General features: G+C 47.6%; 1 protein-coding gene across 3 annotated transcripts in view; it reads left to right on the forward strand.

Annotated features, from left to right (window-relative positions):
• Positions 1–24,139, forward strand: part of RAPGEF5 (Rap guanine nucleotide exchange factor 5) — a 984,395-nt gene that overhangs the window by 329,096 nt on the left and 631,160 nt on the right. The gene's annotated exons all lie outside the window — the stretch shown is intronic.

The following is a 24,139-nucleotide window of genomic DNA, read 5'->3' on the forward strand; positions in this document are numbered from 1 at the left end:
ATTTGGGGCAAGTGAGTTCACGGAACTCCAAAGTAAGGAGCAAGAGGAATGGGTGCCAGAGGTCTGGGAAGGAAGTCTCTTGATTCAACAAAAAGAAGGATATGTGCTCCATGCCAAGGACATACCACAGTTAGTTCGTATTTAGAAGGAATATCATCAACCACCCATTATAGAGTTTCATACCTAGTTACTCAGTCCAAGAGATCTCCGGCAGTACCACAGGAAATTACATTCAGTTCCTGCAACAGGAAGTAACTATTTTCAGCAATACATATTCTGGGATTTCCCAAGGAGTTGTGTTCCAATGAGAAATACATTTGGATCAATAGGAATATTACGAGCCATGTTGGAATGGCATCAATACTCCAACAGATATATGTTTACAAAAAAAAACTTTCTGTCAACTCCAGGTATCAGAAAAAGGCTAGGATAGACCAATACATTCCAACAAAATCTGCATTTTGAGTTACTGAAAACGTTCCCACAAAGTAATGTCCAGAATACAGCACAGACAAGAGGAAGTTTCCAGTCGAAACTGATAACCAAAGTAAATTCATATGTTCTTATGTTGTGCGCTTCAAATAATTACAGCATACCCAAACACATACAAAAATGATGGATAATTGTTAGAGATGCCAAATAAGAAACATTTAATAATGTTTAAAATATGCAGTGTGGAGCTGAAAATTCAATATCCCCAATGAAACATACCCAACATCTTCTTTATCATCAAGAGCAGTTTCCTACCAATCCCATCAACTGGTGTCCATTCAAAGATTATCCCAATCCTGGTGTGTTCTATTTTTTGTTGTAGAACATGGCTGTTATGTGAACTATTTAATTTGCCTGTGTGTGGAATGTGAAACTCTTGGTGGGGAATGTAGGATTTTAGTGCAGGACAGTAGCTCTGTTGTAGATTATATCTGGACCTCTGCACCTTTCCTAAAATATGTGTTATTAAATTCTGAGTTCAGGAATACCAGATTTTTATGTCCTACCTTGCTCCTATGGGAAGATATGCTGGTAGCCACGGTAGCCAGCATCCCCGATGATCGCCTATGGGCAAGGTAGCCTTACAATAGTGAAAAACGAAAATGGCTGTTATTCACTACCAGAGCATGTACCTGCACTGGTACATGCTCTACCTTTCCCATACACTGCACCCTGCTCAAGGGGGTACCTTGGGCCTTCCATAGGGGTGACTAATGTGCACAGAAAGGGAAGGGTTAGGCCTGGTCAGTGGGAACACTGACCAGGAGGAGGACCTGGCAGTTCACAGACTGTACACAGGCACTGCAGTGGCAGGCCTGAGAAACCGTGTTAGGGCTACTCATGTGGGTGGCACAACCAGTGCTGCAGACCCACTAGTAGCATTTGTATCACCAGCCCTGTCACACTCAGTGCACTTTACTAGGGACTTCTTGGCGATTCAAATATGCCAATCCTGGATAACCAACCACAATAACAATTTACACAGGGAGCACTTGCACTATGACACTGATCAGCAGTGGCAAAGTGCCCAAAGCATCTACACCAGCAAAAACGAAATCCAGCACAGCTTAAAAAGAATCGGGGGGTGGCAAAGGCAAAAAGACTGGGGAAACCACGCCAAAAGATGCCAGGTCTAACACATGTCCCCTCCAGCTGAAAGTGGGGATAACTGTCCACCCCCTTGGGAGTTCTCTTCACTAAGGCGGATGAATCTGGACAGACCATCAGCGTTGACGTGTTCTGTACCAGGGCGGTGTTCCACCATAAATTCCATTCCCTGTAGGGAGATGGACCACCTCAACAGTTTTGGGTTCTCACCCCTCATCTGCATTAACCATCTGAGGGGCCTGTGGTCTGTCTGAACCCGGAAGTGAGTTCCAAACAGGTAGGCCCTCAGCTTCTTCAAATCCCAGACCACAGCAAAAGCTTCTCTTTCAACTGCACTCCACCTCTGTTCCCTGGGTAGTAGCCTCCTACTAATGAAAGCTACAGGTTGGTCCCAGCCCTCGTCGTTGATCTGTGAGAGTACTGCTCCCACACCATGCTCTGAAGCTTCTGTCTGCACTACAAACTCACTGATAAAATCAGGTGCCTTGAGAACTTGTGCTGTACGCATGGCAGTTTTCAGGGCATCAAAAGCATTTTGGCAGGCTTTGGTCCAATTCACTCTCTGGGCTGCTTCTTTGAAGTCAGCTCTGTCAAGGGGGCAATGATGGTGCCATATCCCTTGACAAACTGTTGGTAAGACCCGGTGAGACCTAAAAAGGCTCTCACCTCTTTCTGGGTCTTGGGGGGCTCCCAAGCCAGAATGGTATCAATTGTCTCCTGTAGGGGCGCCACCTGGCCGCTCCCCACCTGGTGTCCCAAATACACCACAGATCCCTGCCCTATCTGGCACTTGCTGGCCTTGATAGAGAGGCCTGCCCTTTGCAGAGCCTTCAACACTTCACAGAGGTGTTGCAAGTGTTCCTCCCACGTGGAGCTGAACACAGAAATGTCATCCAGGTATGCAGCGCTGAATTCCTCCAGCCCGGTCAGTACCTGGTTAACCAGTCTCTGGAATGTGGCAGAGGCATTCTGCAACCCAAAGGGCATGACACGGAACTGGAAGTACCCCTCTGGCGTTGAGATTGCAGACCTTTCTTTAGCCCCCTCAGTTAAGGCAACCTCCTAGTACCCAGAAGTTAAGTCAAACGTACTGAGGTACTGGGCAGCTCCCAACCGATCCACAAGCTCATCATCTATGGGGATGGGGTGTGCGTCAGTCTTCATGACCATATTGAGCCCACGGTAGTCCACACAGAACCAGAGTTCTGGAGTGGCACCAGGCGCAGCAGCTCTTGGCACTAAGACCACTGGGCTAGCCCAGGGTCTGCTGGAGGGCTCAATCACCCCTAGCGCCAACATCTTGGAAACCTCTTCCTAATTGCTGGCCCTGACCTTGTCAGCTACCCTGTAAAATGTCTGTTTCACAGGTAAACTATCTCCAATGTCCACATCATGGACGCACCAATTGGTGACACCAGGGGTCAGGGAGAACAGGGAGGCAAACTGACCCAACACTTGGCGACAGTCCCTCTGCTGCTCTGGGGTCAGGGTGGGCAAGAGGACCACACCATCCCCTGACCTCTCCTGCTCCTTGGCTTCCAGGAGGTCAGGAAGAGGGTCAAATTCCTCTTCCATTCCAGCATCTGTAGCCAGGAGCATTGTCACTTAAGACCTCTCAAAGTATGGTTTGAGGCGGTTCACATGAAAGGCTCTCAGGGGCTGCCTGGAGTCTTCAAGTTAACCAGGTAGGTTACTTTGCTCTTGTGCTCCACCACCTCATATGGCCCAGTCCACTTGTCTTGGAGCGCACACAGCTCCACTGGCGCCATCACCCACACTTTCTGACCAGGTTGAAATTCGACCAGAGTGGTATTCTGGTAGTAACATCTTTTCATTTCCTCCTGGCTAGCTTCTAGGTTCTCCCGTTAGAGCTTCCTGAAGCGCGGTGTCTGGTTGCGGAAGGCCAGCACATAGCTGAACACATCCTGGGGAGTTTTCTCACGGGATTTCTCCCACCCCTCCTTCACCAGTGTGAGAGGTCCTCTAACAGGGTGGCCATACAGGAGTTCAAAGGGACTGAACCCTAAGGACTTCTGAGGCACCTCCCTGTAGGCAAACAACAGGCATGGTAGAAAGACGTCCCACTTCCGTCTCATGGGCTTCACTAGGCCCATAATCATACCTTTCAGGGTGCGGTTGAACCTTTCAACCAACCCATTTCCTTGAGGGTGGTAAGGAGTGGTGAACTTATAAGTTACCCCACACTCCTCCCACAGAACCTTTATGTACCTTGAGATTAAGTTGGCACCCCAGTCGGAGATCACCTGTCTGGGCAACCCCACATGGGAAAAGATCCCCATCAATGTATGGCCCACCACGGGGGCTGTGATTGTACTGAGAGGGACAGCTTCCGGGTACCGGGGGGCATGGTCCACCATGACTAGGATGAACCTGTTGCCTAAGGCTGTCTTGGGGTCCAGGGGCCCCACGATGTCGATGCCCACCCGCTCCAACGGGGTGCTCGCCACAGGAAAGGGTTGGAGGGGTGCCTTGCACTTCCCTCCACTCTTGCCACTGGCCTGGCATGTTTGGCAAGATTTACAAAAGGTACTGACGTGCTTCTTCATCTGGGCCAGTAGAAGTGGGTTACAAGCCTTTGGAAGGTCTTGTCTTGCCCCAGATGTCCTGCGAGAGGCACGTCATGAGCCAGACCCATTAGGAAGTTCCTGATGCGCTCGGGTACCACCAGCACAGGATTGGTGTCACTACATCGCGGTTTTTTACAACGCATTCCGTAACATCGGAATTTTTACAACGCAGGATCCATTAAATCGGATGCCATTACAACGCATGGCATTACATAGCAGATGCTATTACAACGCATGGCATTACATCGTAAGTATAGGTAGGTATAAAAAATGTAATTAAGTTAATTTAATTAATTTAATTTAATTAATTGAATTAAAATACATTTTAAAATAGTAATTAATTTTATTTAATAAATTTAAATCTATTTATTTAAATTAATTTTAATAAAAATTGTAATTAATTTTATTTAATTAATATAATGAAATTAATTTAATTTAAATATTTTTTTAATTGTAATTAAATTAAATTAATTAAAATAATTTATTTAAATTAATTATTTTAATTAAGAAATGTAATTAATATAATATAATTAATTTAATTTAACCTAAAAACATCCCTGTACCCCAAAACCCAAACCCTACCCTGAAACCTAAAAACACCCCTGTACCCCAAAACCCAAACCCTGCCCTGAAACCTAAAAACACCCCTGTACCCCAAAACCCAAACCCTGCCCTGAAACCTAAAAACACCCCTGTACCCCAAAACCCAAACCCTACCCTGAAACCTAAAAACACCCCTGTACCCCAAAACCCAAACCCTACCCTGAAACCTAAAAACACCCCTGTACCCCAAAACGCAAACCCTGCCCTGAAACCTAAAAACACCCCTGTACCCCAAAACCCAAACCCTGCCCTGAAACCTAAAAACACCCCTGTACCCCAAAACCCAAACCCTACCCTGAAACCTAAAAACACCCCTGTACCCCAAAACCCAAACCCTACCCTGAAACCTAAAAACACCCCTGTACCCCAAAACCCAAACCCTACCCTGAAACCTAAAAACACCCCTGTACACCTGTACTTATTTTAAAAATTACTTTAATTAATATAATAAATAATAAATTAATAATATTAAAAAACATAAATAAATATATTTAATTATAATTAATATTAATAAAATTAAAAAAAATTAAATACTTACCTATACTTACGATGTAATGTCATGCGTTGTAATAGCATCTGCTATGTAATGCCATGCGTTGTAATGGCATCCGATGTAATGGATCCTGCGTTGTAATAGTTCCGTTGTAAAAGACTCCCGTTGTAAAAGTTGCGATGTAACGGTGCATCACCCCAGCACATGGGCTGCACCGGGCTCAGTGAACTTAGGCTCACTATAAAGCAATTCATCTTCCCAGTAAATGAGATGATCCTTGGACGCTCCACCTGCTGCCTGGTCTGCAGCCTGTTGCCTCACACCAATGAGGGAAGGGCACTCTTTCTGCGCCCTGCAGAATTCCTCCCTGGAGGGGCCACCTTCTTGCTGCCAATGGGTCAGCTCAGGCAGTTCCCCCAATTAAGCCACCTGTTCCCCGGTAGGCTCCAGGTCATCCCCCTCAGGTTCTGCTCCTTCCTGGGCCATGGGAACAGCTGGGGTGGGTTTCCCATGCCCCCTGCCTCTTCCTCTTTCTCTCCTGACAGGTCTCTGGGCCACTGTTTCAGGCTCCAGATCTGCTTAATCACCCTTACTGGCTGCCATAGCCCGCGTGGTCACGCAGACTCACACAGGCAAACCCAACATCTCCAGATGAGCTTGGTGCTCCACATCCTTCCATGGAGAACTCTCCAGGTCGTTACCTAGCAGACAGTCTACAGGCAAGGCTTCACTGACAACAACTTCCAAGAGACCAGAGACCCCCCTCCACTCAAAGAGAACAAGCGCCACTTTGCAGAGGCGCACTGAGCTGTCAGCTGCAACTACTGGATGGAGTACATCGGAATGACCTGCTCTTCAGACACCCACTGACACCTCACGGATATCACTCTGGCTCCTGTGTCTCTCAAAGCATCTATCTCCCTCCCATTGATGATCACCTTCTGCCCGTATTTCTTAGTGTTACGGGGCAGGAAGGTTTCCTGGACCATTTCTTCGTCTACTAAAGAGACAAGGGTCATAACTGTTAGTCCCTCCTCACCACTACAAATCAAATCCCCTCCCAAAGCTACACTTGCTAACCCTGGGGCTGGAGCACCAGTGGGTGCTGGGTATTTCTTAGGGCACCTATTGATAACATGTCCCACCTCATTGCAGGGATAGCAGGTAGGGGGACCTCTGTTATCCTTTCTGACCCTAGGGGGCCATGGCTGTTTGCGTTTGGGGGGTTGGGACTCCTTTCCCTGGGAACTATTTTGGGGCCCTTGAAAGAACTCCCTTTGGTTACCCTTGTCCCCCCCACTCTTCTGCTGGGGACCCTGCCCACCTTTGGCTGTGGTACCCACAATTCCTCTGTGGACCCTGGTACTGGTCCAGCGGTCCGCCTCCTTAGCAAGCTAAATGGGGTCTGTCAGCTTGCTGTCTAAAAGATGCTAGTGCAGCTCTGGAACACAAAGACTACTCAAGTGCTCCTAAATGCAACAACCCCTTATAATTAGTTACTTTGCTACCCTTCATCCAACCTTCCAGTGCACGCGAGTACAAAGTCACACACTCCATCCAAGTCTCAGACTCTCTCTTGTTGGAGTTCCTGAACTGCAGTCTGTACTGCTCTGGAGTAAGTCCATACCTGAGACATAGGGCCTCCTTCATATTGGGGTAGTTCATGGTACCTGCTAACTCTAAGTGCTCCAAAGCACTCCTCCCAGAAGCCTCAAAATGTTTCTACAGGCCCACCCCCCAATGCTGTTCAGACAGACCATTCATCCTCAATTCATATTTCATAAGAAGTAAACCAGGCATAAATATCCTCACTCCTATTGTAGTGCTGTACTAAATCCTTGGGAATATATACTTTACCCCCTGGCACTGGCTGTGCGCTGTTACCATTTGAACTGGAATCCACCTGCTTGGCCTTGATATCCAGTTCCCTCATGCTCAACTCAAGAGCCAAAGGCAATTTCTATTCCTCCAGGGCACAGGCATTCTTGCTCTCCTCAGCCACCCTTTCTCTCTCTTTCTCCATTTCCAATTGCTTCATCTTTAACCTCATGACTTCCAAGTCATAGTCTCTTACTCTTTGATTCTCTTCTAACTCTTCTGTCCCACTTGTGGGACACCCCCGCGCCGCACGGCCACCAGCTGCTGCGTGTGCCCCTTGCCTGCCCTCGACCCCGCTGCTGCCTCGTTTGCCGGTTGCCGGCTGCCTCCGCTGCGGTTGTCTCTGCCTTGTTATTTTTTCTGTAATTTGTGCCTGTTTTATTTTATTTCATTGTGCCTGTGTTTTGGTTTTCCTTCCAGGTTGTCCGCCTACCTCGCCGCCCTCCGCCCTCCCTTCCCGCCACCGCCGCTTTTCCCCGCCCCTTTTTCTTTTCTGTACCCTCCCCGCTCCCGCCTCCCAGCTGCTCCGCCCACCCGCGCACTTGGCCTTAAATGGCGACCGTGCGACGCAGGTGAGTGTGACCCACTTGTGGGACACCCCCGCGCCGCACGGCCACCAGCTGCTGCGTGTGCCCCTTGCCTGCCCTCGACGTCGCTGCTGCCTCGTTTGCCAGTTGCCGGCTGCCTCCACTGCGGTTGTCTCTGCCTTGTTATTTTTTCTGTAATTTGTGCCTGTTTTATTTTATTTCATTGTGCCTGTGTTTTGGTTTTCCTTCCTTGTTGTCCGCCTACCTCGCCGCCCTCCGCCCTCCCTTCCCGCCACCGCCGCTTTTCCCCGCCCCTTTTTCTTTTCTGTACCCTCCCCGCTCCCGCCTCCCAGCTGCTCCGCCCACCCGCGCACTTGGCCTTAAATGGCGACCGTGCGACGCAGGTGAGTGTGACCCACTTGTGGGACACCCCCGCGCCGCACGGCCACCAGCTGCTGCGTGTGCCCCTTGCCTGCCCTCGACCTCGCTGCTGCCTCGTTTGCCGGTTGCCGGCTGCCTCCGCTGCGGTTGTCTCTGCCTTGTTATTTTTTCTGTAATTTGTGCCTGTTTTATTTTATTTCATTGTGCCTGTGTTTTGGTTTTCCTTCCTTGTTGTCCGCCTACCTCGCCGCCCTCCGCCCTCCCTTCCCGCCACCGCCGCTTTTCCCCGCCCCTTTTTCTTTTCTGTACCCTCCCCGCTCCCGCCTCCCAGCTGCTCCGCCCACCCGCGCACTTCGCCTTAAATGGCGACCGTGCGAACGCGCAGCGGTCACGCGCAGCGGGCGCGCCGTTTGTGCGCCGAAGGCGCGCCAAAGGTAAGCCTGTCTGTGCCCGTCCGCGACCGGATCGCGACCAGCGCCAGGACCCCTGGCCCACGAAGATCCCGACCGACCCGCCTGACGTACTCCACCGCCACCCTCACCGCTCTCAACACCGGCCGACTCCCAGAATGCCATCAAGCCACCCCACGACGCACCCACGGTCCTTTCAGCTGCCACGCCTGCAAGTTCACCTGCATCCGGACCTGCCTCGCACCAGCACCCGCCAAGTCGAACACCAGCAGCACCCACCTCAAGTGCATCCTGCTCAACACCCGCTCCGTCCACAGACACGCCATCGAACTCTGGAACCTCCTAGACGCCACAGCCCCTGACGTTGCCTTCCTCACGGAGACCTGGATGAACGCCTCTTCAGCTCCCGACATCGCCATCGCTATCCCAGAGGGCTACAAGATCGTCCGGAGGGACCGCAACGCCAACCAGATGGGAGGAGGCATCGCCATCATCCACAGGAACACCATCCGTCTCACGACCAGCACCGACAACACCCTGACCAGCGCAGAACACCTGCATTTCCAGATCCACACCAACCCGAACACCACCCTCAGAGGCACCCTGATCTACCGACCCCCTGGACCACGCACACAATTCAGCGAGGACATCGCCGACTTCGTCAGCCCGCATGCCCTCTCCTCCGCTGACTACATCCTCCTGGGAGACCTCAACTTCCACCTGGAAAACAACAACGACCGCAACACCAGCACCCTGCTCGACAACCTCGCCAACCTGGGACTCAAGCAACTGGTGTCCACCCCCACCCACCTCGCCGGACACACACTCGACGCAGTCTTCTCTTCCAGCACAGACATCGGCTTCAGCCACGCCACAGAGCTTCAATGGACGGACCACAGCTGCGTCCACTTCACCTTCAAGAGAACGACGACCCACCAACACCAGCAACAGGCCGCCCGCAGAAGCTGGAACAAGATCACAGCAGACCAGCTCGCCACCTCCCTGAGCCAGCACCCTCCTGCCAGCTCAGCGGACCCCAGCCAGGCCGCCGACAACCTCACGAAGTGGATCAGCATCTGCGCGGACGAGCTCGCCCCACTGAGGACCCCGCCTAGCAGACCCGGCAGCAAGAAGGCCCCATGGTTCACCGACGAACTCAAGAGCTCCAAGAAGAACTGCCGAGCCCTCGAGAAAGTCTGGAAAAGGGAACCGACACCGGACAACAGGACCTCCTTCAAACTTGCCACCCGGAAACACCACCAGCTGATCCGCGACGCCAAGAAAACAGCATTCAAGGACCGGTTGGACAACAACGCACACAACTGCAAGGAACTCTTCAACATCGTGAAAGAGCTTTCCAACCCCAGCGCAGGAAACAACGACATCACCCCATCGCAAGACCTCTGCAACTCCCTCGCTTCATACTTCCACAACAAGATCGCGGACATACACAACAGCTTCAACAACCAACCAACGCACACCATGACCGAACAACCACCCCCCACCACCACCCTCCACGCCTGGACCCCGATCAGCACCGAAGACACCATCCGCACGATGAACTCCATCCACTCCGGATCACCGACCGACCCCTGCCCTCACCACGCCTTCAACAAGGCCGACGCTGTCATCGCACCCCACCTGCGAGACATCATCAACACATCCTTCGACACCACCATCTTCCCTGAGAGCTGGAAACACGCCGAACTCAGCGCTCTACTCAAGAAACCAACAGCGGACCCCACCGACCTCAAGAATTACCGCCCCATCTTGCTCCTCCCGTTTCCAGCCAAAGTCATCGAGAAGACCGTCAACAAGCAGATGGCCGCCTTCCTTGAGACGAACGGATCCCTCGACCCCTCACAGTCCGGCTTCCGAGCCAATCACAGCACCGAGACCGCCCTCATCGCCGCCACCGATGACATCCGAGCCCTGATGGACAATGGAGAAACAGCGGCCCTCATCCTCCTAGACCTCTCCGCGGCTTTCGACACGGTCTGCCACCGCACCCTAGTACAGCGCCTCAACAACGCCGGAATCCAGGGGAAGGCCCTGGAATGGATCATCTCCTTCCTCGACGGAAGAACACAGAGAGTCCGCCTACCACCGTACAAGTCAGAGGCCACCGAAGTCATCTGCGGCGTCCCCCAAGGATCCTCTCTGAGCCCCACCCTCTTCAACGTCTACATGAGCCCCCTCGCGGCCATCGTACGCAAACACAACCTCAGCATAATCTCCTACGCCGACGACACCCAGCTGATCCTCTCCCTGACCAACGACCCCGCCGCCGCCAGAGCCAACCTGCACGAAGGGATGAAAGAGGTAGCCGAGTGGATGACGACCAGCCGCCTGAAACTGAACTCGGACAAGACGGAGGTCCTCATCCTGGGCTCCTCACCCTCCGCCTGGGACGACTCCTGGTGGCCTCCCGCCCTGGGCACCGCACCCAAACCGACAGACCATGCACGCAACCTGGGCGTCATCCTGGACTCCTCCCTCTCCATGACCAGGCAAGTCAACAACGTCTCCTCGGCTTGCTTCAACATCCTACGCATGCTACGGAAGATCTTCTGGTGGATCCCCACCGAGACCAGGAAGACCGTCACCCAGGCCCTCGTCACCAGCCGACTGGACTACGGCAACGCCCTCTACGCCGGTACCACCGCCAAGCTCCAGAAGAGACTCCAGCGGATCCAGAACGCCTCAGCCAGACTCATCCTCGACATCCCACGAACCAGCCACATCTCCGGACATCTGAGAGACCTTCACTGGCTCCCCGTCAACAAAAGAATCACCTTCCGCCTCCTCACCCACGCACACAAAGCCCTACACGACCAAGGCCCGAGCTACCTCAACAGCCGAGTCAACTTCTACGCTCCCAAACGCCACCTCCGATCAGCCAACCACGCCCTCGCCGCCGTCCCCCGCATCCGAAGAACGACTACAGGAGGAAGGTCCTTCTCCTACCTGGCCGCCAAGACCTGGAACTCCCTCCCGACCGACCTGCGCCTGACCCAAGACCACCTCTCCTTCAGGAAGAAGCTGAAGACCTGGCTGTTCGAGCAGTAGCGGCACCCCCCCCCCCCCCCCCAGCGCCTTGAGACCCTACGGGTATGTAGCGCGCTTTATAAGTGTCACTGATTGATTGATTGATTCTGGGGTAGGACCCCGGCTGGAGTGGTTGCTGCCAGCCCTCGAGTTTGGTCTGCCCACTGGCAATTCATGGGGCTGAAATCCCTCCCTTCCATTTGCATTATTTCCATCTTGGGCCTCCCACCAGACCTTCAAGATTCTCTGCAGCTCATCCTTTCTGAAGCTGCTTTTACTGGGGCACTCAAACTTGTGACAGAATTGCTGAAGCTCTGCAACTTTGACTTGGTAGGAATACAAATCCTCAATGACAAACTCCAATACTGCTACTTCCACACTGGGTGCCTTTCCATTCACAGACATGATGCTTTGAAGGGTTACTCAAAAATAGAACCAACCAAAAAAAACGTAGTATGCAGTGGCGTAGTGGTCTGCACTCACTAGTGATGTACACCAGTCACTGTGGGTCTAGTACAAATACAAGTTCAAATCCCACCGCTGACCAACAATGTTAGAACTGGGGGTCTCTAGTTGGTTAGATGTAGGTACCAATGTCCAAATAGGGACCCTTACTTCTAGTCAGGGTAAGGAGGAAACACACTTTAGATAACCTGTGCTCACCCCCTTGGTAGCTTGGCACGAGCAGTCAGGTTTATCAAAGGCAATGTGCTAAGTATTTGTACCAACACTCACAGTAACAGTGAAAACACCACAAACTGACTCCACAACAGGTTAGAAAAATAAAGGTATTTTAATCTAAACTACACATGACCAAAACGACAAAAATCCAACATACATAGTTCAAGAATATGGTTTCAAATGAGTTCTTAAAGTTGCATTAAAATAATCCACAGTTGCGTCACGTTTTAGCCAACAGTACCTTTAGATGCCACAAAAGTTCCAAATGAAAGCTGTAGCATTGAAAAGCAAGTGATGCGTCCTTTCTGAGACCCTGGGGAGGCGATGCGACAACCCCGCTCGATGTAGAGGGCGTGTTGCGGTGATTCCGGTCTGTATGGGGAGGGATGCGATATCTTGCGTGGATTCCGGTGCACACGTTTCGGTGCAAGTGGCTCGCAAAAGGTACGATGCGACGATCTCTGATGCGGCGATGATGCGCGGCTCAGCGGCGATCTTCTCCTCTCGCGGCACCTCGATGCGATGGCTCTGCGACAACTCTCGCAGCGACGTAATACGGTCCGCAAGCAATCGGTGCCACTATCTCACCCAGTGATACTCGCAGCGATGGTAATCTTCCCGCACCGGACTAGTGCTTCCCGCAAACAAAGGATGTGACGACCCTGGCAGCGACAACAGCCGCTGCGATGATCTCGGCCTTCGTAGCGGTGGGAATTTCCTTGCACTGACGGGGATGTGCTCCGCAAGCGAGCAATGCGTTAAAACTTGCAGAAAGTTTTTAAAATCTTGGTTTCCAGCTTCCCAACACAGGTACAATTTCCAGAGGCACCACACATGGGCCAAGCACTCAAGGAAGGACAGAACTCTCTCAGAAGAGTTCAGGGAAGCTGGGGGTGAAGTCCTTTTGTTCCTGGGACTTCTTAACAGGGAGCCAGCTCTTCTTCAGACCCTTGGAGATTCCTTCAAGCAAGGGGACACAGCACACAGCAAAGTCCTTCCCCTCTCCTTGGCAGGAAAGCAACAGCAGGTCAGTCCAGCAGAGCAACAGCAGGGCAGTCTTCCTTCTTCAGTTTCAGCTTTCTCCTTGGCAGAGGTTCCTTCTTGATTTCAGGATGATCTAATTTTCTGTAGTCAGGGGTCCTGTACTTATACCCCTAATAGTGTTTGTTCCCTTTGTGCAGGAGGGCTCTGAGCCCGGTCTGAACCAGTTCTGGGTGTTCCTTGAGCACTTTGTTTTCCTGGCCTCTCCTTTCATTTCAGGGAGAGGGGCAGGGTAGTCAGCCGCCCAGCAGGAGGTGGAGCCAGCATCGTGGAAGGCAGGCACAGCCCTATTCAGACCCAGGTGCTATCCCCTCCCACCACTCAAGATGCAGATGCAGTCATTCAGCCTAGGGCTGACCCAGCCAGCCTCCTGGGGGCTCCCCAGCCCCTGTCACTCTCAAACCAGACAGTCAATTCACAAACAGGCCAAGGCACACAAAAAGGTCAGACAAGAGAACAGCAACTTTCTAAAAGTGCTGTTCTCAAACACAGGATTTAAAAACCACCTTTCCTAAAAGACGTGTTATTAAATTCTGAGTTCAGGGATGCCAGACTTTTATGTCCGACCTTGCTCCTATGGGAAGATATGCTGGTAGCCACTGTAGCCAGCATCCCCGATGATAGCCTATGGGCAAGGTAGCCTTACAATAGTGAAAAACAAAAATGGCTCTTATTCACTACCAGAGCATGTCACCTGCACTGGTACATGCTCTACCTTTCCCATACACTGCACCCTGCCCAAGTGGGTACCTTGGGCCTTCCATTGGGGTGACTAATGTGCACATAAAGGGAAGGGTGAGCCCTGGTCAGAACTACCACTGACCAGGAGGACATGGTAGTTCACAGTCTGCACACAGGCACTGCAGTGGCAGGCCTGAGACACCATTTTAGGGCTACTCATGTGGTTGGCACAACCAATGCAGCAGGCCCACTAGTAGCATTTGTATCACCAGCCCTGGCACACTCAGTGCACTTTACTAGGGACCTCTTGGTGATACAAATATGCCAATCATGGATAACCAACCACAATAACAATTTACACAGGGAGCACTTGCACTTTGACACTGATCAGCAGTGGCAAAGTGCCCAAAGCATCTAAACCAGCAAAAATGAAATCCAGCACAGCGTCAAAAATACAGGAGGCAGAGGCAAAAAGACAGGGGAAACCACGCCAAAAGATGCCAGGTCTAACAAATGGTACTATGGTAACTGTGATTTTTATAGTGGTGCCAAAAAGTTGATGGACTTGTCACAACTGTTATGTAGGAAGGAAAGAAGTGGAAGAAGAATATGCACCAACCTCATTTTTAAATAATATACAGGATTGAACTGAAAATACTTGTACCTTTCCCTGCTTTACCAAGAACTACATATTTGAAATTAGTTTGATGAATCATACCTTGAAATGGCCAGAGGTAGGGTTTGCCAAGGAAGTGTTCCTCTTTATGTTGATGAAACTTCAGGAGAGTATTCCACCATGACTGGTGCCCAGAAGCGTTGGTCAGAGAAATGGTTGTAGATTTTGTACATGGATATGGAGGAGTGCAACAAGGCACCGTATAACCTTCAGTGCATTGGTGGGTGGAATTTGACATTGTCAGTGCCATATCTGTCTCATCTTTGAGTGTTGAAGAAGCTGCTTGTTCCTATGAATCTCCAAACTCATCCTATTGCAGTTGGCATGGCATACTAAAGCTGACTTGGCAATTCCAGGGTGTTGGGGGAGGGGGACAGGACAAATGAAACAACACCAGAAGAAAAGACAGACTCATGCCTTTGCCATGAAAACAAGAATGCAGTCAATACCTCTCCGATGATAAGAAGCCAATTTGGACAGCCAATCACTCTCATGCTTCATCTTCCTGACGTGCAGACCCGACTTGTAGTCTTTTGGAATTGTCCTGGTTTGTGGGAAGTTCATATATACCATATGGGCTCTGGAGTTTTGCACCATACTATCCACAAACCGAAAACAAGTATTACACAATATTGGTCTATGCACAGCATTCTAAACAAGGTGCACATAAACAGTTCTGTTTCACAGTGTTTCAGATAGTTTTGTGGCACAGGTTTCAGTCGCCTTTTCCTCGACAGTTATCCTAGATAAAGTTTATTAGAGATTGATTTGTACTAGGAAGGGACAAACTCTTTCTTGGCAATTTCATCAAGATGTTCGCACAGTGTGAATTACCAAAACAATCTCACAGTGGGATTTATAGCAAAGTTCTCACAACAGGATTTCTTGCTATCAACAGTAGCAGGTATGTACATAAGTGAATGTGCATCAGGTTTCACATTCAATCACACAACATCACTAGGCTGCAAAATAGGTACTCATTTGTCAGCAACACTAATCGAGGAAAAATCTCATGTCACCTCTCATCAGTATAAGGGGGTGTTTCCTGAGCTCATACAATGTCCAGCATTATGAGAGAGACTGTGGACGCCTGGCCTCCAGGTAATCACTTTGCAGACCAGGTCAGGCTCTTTGGACATAGCTTTTATAGCACTGACCAAAAACAAGATGTGTACAGTGATCACATTGCTCTAGAGTGATCTCTGGCTTCTCTGATCCTGCAAGGGCAAACACACGTCCAAGTGGCTTCTCACAGTGTGTAGTTTTCCTTTTGGGGGGAGGGGTGCACAGACCCCCTGGGGTCTTTGGTAGGGAAGAACAACAACATATGCAGGAACCCCCACCCAAATCTGCATCTACTGCTTAAATCAGCAGTGGGTGTGACAATGAATACCATGAGAAGGGCAAATACCGGCAGACATGGAAACGCGCTGCCCAATGGTGGTGCCTACTGTATAAAATCTGACAGTTGATGGGAGTCGTTTCTGGGATGAAGATATGGTAGGTTTTGTTGGGGGAATCTGAGATAGTCCACTGTGTTCTTATGTAAGTAAAACACACAAGGTTTTAACCACTGTACAAATGATTACCACTAACATGTTTCCTACCAGTGTTTGGCTACTCTTACATTGAAGAAACGTGGATCTAATCCTTCATGAAAAGGTGTTATTATATTGGCTTTTAGGCCACCATAATTAAAATACATTTCTGGAACACATATAAATGTGTTTTATTGACTTCACGTGGCGCTTGACAAGACTTAACAAATGTTAGGTATGTGGCAAAAGGTGCAAAATGCTGAAAGCTTGAAAATAAGAGGGTTAGTGTACAGGAACTGCAATGGAAATATAGAAACAAGTTTCGAGCGAATGTTATGCGTTGACATTAACAAAAATGCTATCTATTTCTCTTTCTTGCTGCATAATGATATATAATGACTTTGATAATGTAGTTCGCAGCAGCTGTCAGCTAGGACTGTCATCTTTCAGGAGATCAAAGTAAAGCTCTGCAATAGCTCAGAGGTCTTTGTGGTGCTCTTTCTTCCTTAATGCCCTGTGGTTTTAAAGTAGCTTCTGCGGTGGTGTAATGTCACTCCCATTAAAGTAAATTACCATGCAGCACTGCTGTTATGTGCACTGTCTGGGAATAGTATTGCATTTGTACTTTCCTACATGTTAGTGCTCTTGAATGTTAAATAGGAATAGGCAAAACCGAAAAGCATTTTTTTTCCTGTTTGAATATTATGTTTTTTGATTCCATATTGAGGAAGTGGAAAATATCACAAGGTATTTGATCTACTTCAGGCACAGAAGAATTTCCAAACACAGAAACAACTCTTCTATTAATCCTTCAACGCAGTTGTACCCGTCTTTTCTCTTTCTTACTAGTATTTCACCCTTTCTAAAGCTATTGCCTTTTTTGTTTCTCAAGTGTGCTGCCTCAGTTTAAAGATGTTGCATTAGCATTCTCCAAAGTGCATTAGTGTAATTTACAGGATTATTACTGACTGTTGTGGCTTACTTTTCATGCAATACCTTTCATTTTCTTTGATTTGCTTACTCTTTTTTGTCTGTGTTTAATATTCGACCTTTCAACCCAACCAATTTCCAGTGTGAGACATTGTGCTTATCTGCTATAAGTGGTCTGTTTTGTGGATGACTCCCACTCTTTGCAGTTTATCCTAGTTGTGGGTTTCCAATGAAGTCCATGGAATTAGTTTCGTTCCATCCTCTGCCATTTCCCCAGAGTGAGGAATACTTATGGCATCCAGTTCGTTCCATCTCGGTCTCGCAAGGGTAAACCAGCCCCTCCCCCCTTTCTCGGACAGTTTTACTTGGCCCTTTGGGAGCATCCACACCTCTCCAGGCAGAACATGCAGCAAGTACAACACAGGCTTCTCTCTGTTTCATGAAGTTGGCTTTGCATAATGCCACTTACAAGTTGATGCTACGGATACAACTACCACTAAGGGTTTTCATTACTGTTAATTAAAAAGGGCTCCTGCTGACTTTCTCCCTAAATCAACCTAGTGTGAAATTCCCTTGGACATTTTATAACCCAATACTCCCCGTCCACTGTGTCAAAATCTTACTTGAGAGATTGACTGGTGGCAATGCACAAACACAGTTCAAGTACCCAGTGGAGTAAAGCAGTCTTCTGTTTCAAGATCTGAGGAGAGGCAGATTGAGGGGATATCTTGAGCCTCCTCTCTAGAATATTTTCTTTAAAAAATACTCAGTGAAACATAATGGGTATTGTCCGGGTCCAATGCCTTATTGGACTAATGCATCCACTACAGGGGCCTGTGTTCGACCTCATGGTCACAGGTTCAATTCCCAGCGGGTTCATTCAGCCTTTAATCCTTTCTGAGGTCGATAAAATAAGTACCATTGAGTTGGGTAACAATAAACATCTGTTATTCAACACCAAGATGCCCCTTTGTGGGTGAACGTGTGCTTTACAAATACACATGTTATTTTATGTATTAGAGAACTTGATTTTGCTGTAATCCCCTTCACCTTGCCCTTGCTACACTGGCAGATTAAGAATCACTTTCAGTTTAGGCAAAGAAAGTTTCTGTAGCATAACACTGCTAAGAAAGGCTGATTTACATTTAGTATAAAGGTGCCAGCACTTTCCATGGTGCCTGCCACATGGTGCAGGAATGTTTAGGGGGCGGGACCTATAACGACAAACCAGGGGGGTCCCCAAAGTCACTTTCCGACAGCCTTTCCATGTCCAAAGGGCCGACATGGAAAGGCTGTGTGAAAGTGCCATCATAATCCCGACAGTGGACCTGAGGCTGGCTCCGCTGTCATTATGGGATTATGATGCATTCTGATGCTCCAACAGGCTCCTTGAACCTGCTAGAAGTGCAGCGGAATTCCCACGTAGGTTTCCCTCTGATCGCTGGCATAGTAATATGGTGGTAGGAGGGAATCCATCGCTGTCAGGCGGAAGGCCTTTGACAAGCTGTTGGATGGCTTTCCGCTGAGATCGAAATATGGCCCTATATTGTTTAAATAGCCTGGCATAGCAGTGTTTATTAAGCTTAGCATTACATGGTTTATGTAGAAAAAGTAAAATAACAGTGAATATGAATATTGTACCTATATCCAAAAGAGCTTTCAAAATGCTTATACCTTTAAATAATTCTAATGATCACATTTCATTTTGATTTTGACTTATGCAGACAAGTACTGGAAATGCCAATAGGTCTACATTTAATGTGACACACCCTACATTCTCACAGGCTCACCTTCCTGCACTTAAATGGGCAAAACCTTTTACCTCTAATTTAATCAGTATAAGGGTGAGAACCAAGAAATATGGATTAACCAAAAGTACATGTGAAGTGGAATAACGCATGTCAAGTGGCACAAAGAACTGAAGCCGCGAGCTGAGATATTATGGAAAAGTGCCATCTGGTGCCTTATGCACAATGCAAAGTGTCTTAAACAAAGACCTGTTTAGTCACTCATAGCATGTGGAAGAAGTCCAGCTGAGATTTATTAAAAGAAGCTCGGATGGAAATTAAGTAAGTCTTGGCAGTTGCATTTTGCACAAACTGAAGGCGACAGATTAGCAAGCAGTTGAGGTAAGCCAAACAACACTGCATTCCTGTAATCTGAACAGGATGAGACAGCAGCCTAAATCAATCACATTCACCCTTCAACTCAGAAGCAAGGCAGAATTTTCAATAAGAGTTTCAAAAATAAAACAAGCATTAGAAATGCAATAGGTCTCGCATTGTTTTGAGTTAGAGCTATTGGCATAGCTCAACAACTACCGGACAGAAATTGCCACTCTGCAGGTGCCAAACAAAGCATTGCCCAGTGAAATGGCCTGAAAGCCTAAAACTATGTTGATAGCCTACAAAATAAAAAGTCAGATCAGGATGACCAGGAGGAACCGCGGACGTATTGGGATGGTCAACGCAAGCAAACAATGAGTGGAATCACCTGGTAGTGACCCAAGCATGCAAAGGCGTGACAATCAGACCCAATACACCAAGAAAAACCGCTTATTTCTGAATCTCACCTCAAGGAACAAATGGCAATTCAGGGGCATGCCAAAAGCCGATAGAGGAGATAACAACAGATCTTGCAGGCAGCGCATGCACGCTGCCTAGGCTCGACCTAAAAAGCAGTAGGCAGAAGGTAAGATCATTGTTGATGTAACCCCAACTTATTAGGTCATAGTAACAGGTGTTGGGAGTGGGCCAGGACCCAGTGATAGTAAATGAAAGTCAAGATTTAGTGATGATTCCCTAGTACCAACACTTCCATTTTGTCTGCATTCAACTTTAAAAGGCCATTAGTAATCAAACATGCAACTGAAGTAACACATTCCAGAAGTTTAAGAAGAAATTATAAGTTGCTATCACTTTGTTTTTATCACAAATTAAATATCATGAGTATAGTTCAAAAAAGTAAAGCCAAAAAAGCAAATAAAATCCATTAAAGAGTTAAAAAAAAACATTATAGAACTCCATAATGTGCTTAGTAATTCTTATTAAATAAATAATGGTTTAAAAAAGAAAAATAATTTTTATTCATTCACAACTAAGTACTAAACTTAACATTACAAATGTACACGATGAGAATGAAGCCTCCTTAGCCCCTCCTGTACTAGAGATTTGAGTAAGGTCATCTCTCACTGTTAAAAAATGCATACTCCCTCAATATGGTGTTCGTAACAAGTTTAAATGGGTACGTTCTTATTGTAGTTGTCATAGACTTAACATGTAAGTCCATTCCTGTTGCATTGTAAATCCCTTTCCTAGTGCATTTATTAAGGAGTTCACTATGTAAAACGTGACTCTCAGGGTATCGAGGCAGAGCAGTCCAGTCTTGTGGATTAGAAATTCAGAGATCAGCAACACACTAGAATAACTCACAATAAATCAGTGTCCAGTCAGTGTTTTATCTTTAAAAGGAAAAGTATGCTGTAAGTTTCCTGATGTTGTTCTAACCTGTTTCATACTCCTACATTTTGTTTTAGGGTTGTTAAGTATTTGTATAGGCTCCTCTTTATTGTTGCTTCTTAATACTATATAATTGCAATTAAATGTGTGTGTTTTACAGTTATAAGGCATCAATGATTTTACAACATTATTTTAAATTTCACATTTGCTTCTGTGAATGGCACTTTCCTCTGTCACAACCACTGCACCAGTTTGGTTTATTTTTTCACAACTCAGCAAACAAACAGAGGGGTTCTCTGTTGTGGATGCTGGGCACCGTCGTGGTTGGGTGGGAGTCTGCCAGTCAAAGTGCTCTAGTTTTCACTCTGCCATAGCATGTGCAGCATTAGGACCAGTATAAGGGCAGACTCTGTATATACTTCTCTGGATGCACTGTAAGTGTCCCAGGTTTTGGACCAGCCTGGTTTTTAAACCTACATTTACTTTTGGGACTGTAAAGTGTTTGTTTCGGTTCCATAACACTATATTTTGGCTTTTCAATTTGATTTTTTTGTAAGTTTGAAGTTGTCATGGAGTTTACAAATATGTTTAAAATTTGATACTTGGCTCTGCACATGGCACATTATTCTGTCACCTTCACTAATTGGTTGGGTTTATGAGTTGTCAAACATGTGGAGGGTTTCATAGTTGTGGATGGTGGGTGCCTTCCTGTGAGGATGGGATTCTGCTGGTTAGAGTGCTCTGGTTTTCAACTTCTGACACAGCATGTGCCACCATTTTGGCACTAATTAAAGAGTGGTCGCTATGCATGCTCATTTGCACCTGGCCCACGTATAGCAACAGGACCCCTGACCCTGCATTGCCTGGTCCCTAAAATAGAATTTCCTTTTCTTCCCAGACGCCTTTAGAATGGTGTGTGAGGGGAAGTTGCAAAGTTACAGGTCATACTCTTGTAATAGAAGGCCCTGCAAACTGTATGCAATGTAAGCAATCTTAGGACAGTTTATTTACAGGTTATGCACCCAGGCCCATAGTTAGGAATTTATTGGATGGTGGCAACATAAGAGGGTACATAATCAATGTTCAATTCTTATCTAAACACAGCTGTCACTTGCTGGAGTTTATTGAGGATTTCAAACAGATATTCTTTTTCTGACTGAAACCTGGATTTGTGATACATCTATGCACAACCTAGCATTGGCCATTCCTCCAGGATACCAGGGAGTTAGCCTTGCAATTATTTTTCGGTCTGCATCTTTTGTTTCTGTCCTGGATATACTGCCTTACATTTTCTTCACCTTCTTCTCACCACCTCCCTCACACACATTCACACACACACAAATCCATTCACCTGCAAGCAATGCATTTTCTTTTACTGTTACCTAATGAAATGACAAATGTCTCAACTCTATTTTATAAAGGCAAAGGCTCCATTATCAGTATTTTTACAATATTATCAACATGTTTGCCTTTGGTGCCACTGTTATCTGTCCTTTTCTTTCCAAGAACTGTGAAAGTGTCTAGTCATTTAGATGTAGACCTCAACAAGACACCTGATGCAACATCAGTCTGGAATAAGTGCCTTGTTGTCTCATTTTCAATGTCAAACAAACCACAATGACCAAAACAGTGTAATCTGAGTTGTCACATTTTAACCTTTTCTAAAGGAATGCATCTTGGACTAGCATCTTGATGTTTATTGGTTATATAAAACATTCCTATGGTGATGTTTAACATTCCATCTTAGATAATACACAGTATAAAAGGACTGCCACTTGACCACTCGTCAGGAGAGGTCCTTTACCCCTGATTATCACAAGCAAAAATGTGTCAGAACACCCTGTCTGCCAGAGATGCAGTCATATTGCACTTTCTATGATATCAAGCCTGAGCCCAGGAGGAGCTGATGCCGTTGCTGTACCCGTGCTTCCCTTTTGCCAGGAACACTGTCTCCCTTTCTCCTGATAATTATAGTGTTCTGCTCTAAATAGGTATGCAGTGTGCTTGTTCACCCTAAGAAAATCTTGATGAAATTTATTTCTACTCCATGCTCTCCCAGCATAGCGAATAGGAGTATGTTTTAGGTGTTAGGTTTTTAGATGACATTTTAGCCATGTAGAAATGTTTGTTTATTCTTGTTGTTCACAAGATGCATTCTGTGCTGTGTTAATCATATTCTGTGTGGTTATTTAGATGCGCTGAGCAACAGAGTGCACTTGTTGAAATGAACATGCTTTTTGGGTCTCGCTGGCAATGCATCCGCAAGGATGCATTTGTCCAGCTGGAGACCAATAGCGATCAGTCTGGGGGGAAGGAGGACAAGAGGGTGTACGAGCTTTTTCTCCTGGATTCGTGTGCGCGAACGCGCACGTCGCATCCTGCGCCGTACACATGCGCGTGCAGACAGACACTCGCTCACACACACACCCCCTCCCCCACAGTCACACACACGCACTCCAAGACACATACACACGCACGCACGCACACACACATACACAGCCCGCGCCCCCCCCGCACGCGCGCGCACACACATGCTCCCCCCCCGCGCGCGCGCACACACATGCTCCTCCCCCCCCCGCAGCTCAGCAACCCACTCACCGGCTTCCTTCGTGCGGCGGCTCTCCTCAGCTGCTCTCCTCAGCTGCAGGGCCCGGCAGCAGGACTCTTCCTCCCTCCTTCGGCACCGGGGCGCAGGGTAGGCTCCTGCCTGCTCCGGTGCTCCAAACAATCGCGGCTCTTCCGTGGGAGGCGGGGTAGGCTCCTGCCCTCCTACTTCCTGTTTCCGGTTGTCGCGCCGGCCTGCCTGACTTCCTGGTCGCTGGCCGGCAGAGTGACGAGGATGTTTGATTTGCGGTATTTATTTATTGAATTATTTATGCATTTTTATATAGCGCGTACTTTACCCGAAGGCGGTATTTATTTATTTATGTATTTATGCATTTTTATATAGCGCGGACTTTACCCGAAGGCGGTATTTATTTATTTATGTATTTATGCATTTTTATATAGCGCGCACTTTACCCGAAGGCGTCAGAGCGCTTCACATTAGGAACAGAAATGAAACATAATGAGAAACATTACAAAAGAACAGGTTGCAAAAACATACGTTACTTACATAAGGTAATAGTGACAATTGTGAGCAAACAAAATACATGAGGTAGTAAAAACTATGAGCAACCAAAAATACATGAGGTAGTAAAGGTAATAGTGACAATCGTGAGCAAACAAAATACTTGAGTAAAAATTGTGAGCAACCAGAATACATGGGTAGTAAAGGTAATAGTGACAATCGTGAGCAAACAAAATACTTGAGTACAAATTGTGAGCAACCAAAATACATGAGGTAGTCAAAAGTGCACAAGAAGAAATGAAAGTGACAAGTGTGCAGTTATAAGAGAAAACAGAGTATAATTAGAGGTATAGTCCTGCAATAAGTGCTAGACACTCAGGCTCAGGAACAAGCGTTACATGGGCAAGGTGGCACTTGTGCAAGTATCAAAGGCAAAGACATGTGAGAGGTAGCAGCTGTGTGTTGCAAGGGCAGAGTGGTGTGTGCATGTTACAAAAGGGCACCGAACACCAGTACATGGAAAATACTGCAAAAAGG

Source organism: Lissotriton helveticus, chromosome 10 (genome assembly GCF_964261635.1).
Source record: "Lissotriton helveticus chromosome 10, aLisHel1.1, whole genome shotgun sequence".
Classification (NCBI taxonomy): Eukaryota; Metazoa; Chordata; class Amphibia; order Caudata; family Salamandridae; genus Lissotriton; species Lissotriton helveticus.